The sequence below is a fragment of the Lagopus leucura genome, unplaced genomic scaffold (genome assembly GCF_019238085.1).
Source record: "Lagopus leucura isolate 7727_CA_CO unplaced genomic scaffold, USGS_WTPT01 205-4_obj-0_obj, whole genome shotgun sequence".
Taxonomy (NCBI): domain Eukaryota; kingdom Metazoa; phylum Chordata; class Aves; order Galliformes; family Phasianidae; genus Lagopus; species Lagopus leucura.
In genome coordinates, this window is record NW_024966775.1 from 4 (window position 1) to 1,921 (window position 1,918).

Below are 1,918 nucleotides of genomic sequence, written 5' to 3' on the forward strand. Positions count from 1 at the left end.
TTTCCTCTCACTTCTCTTTTTCTCTCCCCCCCCCCCCTTTTAACCCTTTTTGCTCCTTTTCTTTTCCCCCTTTTGCCCTTCCTGCTCTTTTTCCCCTCTCCCAACCCCTCTCTGCCTCTTCTCACACCCCAGACCCCCCCGAGGTGCAGCTGTGTGCCCAGGGCTGCCATTGCTATGGGACGTGGGGTCACTCCTTTCTTCCCAAGCAAAGACCCAGAGGAGCCCCCAGCCGTGTTTTAACACCTCTCCCCCCTGTTTTGCAGGCCGAATACGCAGCGGTGGCACTGAGATCCCCTTCCCCACCTTTGCAATGAGAAATAAAAGCAAGACAAGGGAGACCGCAGAGAAGCTCAGGGCGATGGGAGCCCGGCGGGCAGCAGCTCTGCGCTGTGGGGGTCTGCAGCTCTATGGGAACTCTGCAAAAAGGAAAAAAAAAAAAAAAAAGAGGATTTGGGGGAAAAAAAAAAAGAGGATTTCAGGGCTGAGTTCCCCGCTGTTGTTTCCTCACTGTGTGGGAAGAAATTCCAGCAGAAAACGCGTTCCTCTTCTGGCACATCCAAAGCGAACGATGGGGGATGACAGCATCGCCGCCATGCAGGCCTCTGGAAAAGCCCATTTCAGGCTTTTCTCAGCCCAAAGCGAAAGTGCTCTGGAAAAGAACTGTGCTCCCATGCAATGCCATTGCCCAGCACAGCCCCAGACCCCCTTCGCCCCCCTAAGATCCCTATGGGGGTCCGCTACGTGCTGCTTCCCAGCCCAACTTTCAGCCCATCCCCACCTCGTGCTGCCCCACATGACAGCCATTACATGGAAATGCTGGGGAAAATGGGAAAAGGTCCTTTTAAACCTCAGGAATGAAGCAAAGCTCCGTTTCTCTCCACCTTTTGCTTGCTGTGCAGCAGCACAGAGCTGCCATGGCACACAGTGGGGACGCTCGCGGCGCTCCCTGTCCTCAGGTCCCCTCTTTCTCCTTTGCCCCAAACACTCAGCTCTGTGCTGAGCGCATCCCCCTTCCTCCCTGCTTTCCCATTCCTGAATAGGAAGCTGCTCCCAAACGTTGGGAGCAAACGGTGCTTCCGTGCGACTCTGAGCAGCTGCTTCTGGGGGAGAAGAAGGGAAACGAACGCATTCCAGCCTGGAAACCACACGGGAGCGAGCGGGGCTGTGTTTAATTAAGAGAACAGAGCTTGCAAAGCAAATGGCTCCAACGTGCGGTTTCAGATCTGAGCCCCAGCGGTGCAGAGCTGCTCTCGGTGCCCATCTGAGCCTAAAAGCTGCCACAGAGCAGCGTGGAGTGGAGCCGGTGCTCCGAGTGCAGCGGATGTGGGCACGGAGAGTGGGAACCTGCAGCGCATTGGGTTTGGTGGTTGATTGAACCTCCGTTTAAAATGGCTTTATTTTTTCCACTCCCAACGTCTGCCATCGCGCCGCTCAGCCCAGCCCAAAGCCAGCGCTGTTTACAGAGCAGCAGGGAAGGGCAGGAAAGCTCTGTTTAGGAGAGAAATTCCTGCAGAAAGAACAGAAATCCCCGGGAAATGCAGTGGGAAGAGTGCTCAGCTCTGTGCCCACTGGTCCCGGTCACACCATGTCCCCATCCCCACGTGCCCATCCCCATCCCAATCCCCACTTCCATCCCATTTCCCATTCCATCCCTCTCCCCACCTCCATCCCATCCCCATCCCCATCCCATCCCCATCCCCATGTCCCCATCCCCATGTCCCCACCTCCATCCCATCCCCATCCCCATCCCCATCCCCATCCCCATCCCCATCCCCATCCCCATCCCCATCCCCATCCCCATCCCCATCCCCATCCCCATCCCCATCCCTACCTCCATCCCATCCCATCCCCATCCCCATCCCCATCTCCATCCCATCCCCATCCCCATCCCCATCCCCATCCCCATCCCCATCCCCAT

General features: G+C 57.1%; 1 long non-coding RNA gene across 12 annotated transcripts in view; it reads right to left on the reverse strand.

Annotated features, from left to right (window-relative positions):
* Positions 1-232: 232 nt before the first annotated feature.
* Positions 233-1,918, reverse strand: part of LOC122192777 — a 13,930-nt gene continuing 12,244 nt past the window's right edge. For all 12 annotated transcript variants that reach the window (XR_006182703.1, XR_006182706.1, XR_006182707.1 and 9 more), the window contains 2 exons: positions 509-1,507; positions 233-416 (listed from right to left, as the gene is read on the reverse strand). This is a non-coding gene — a long non-coding RNA (uncharacterized LOC122192777). The remainder of the gene's footprint in view (positions 417-508; positions 1,508-1,918) is intronic.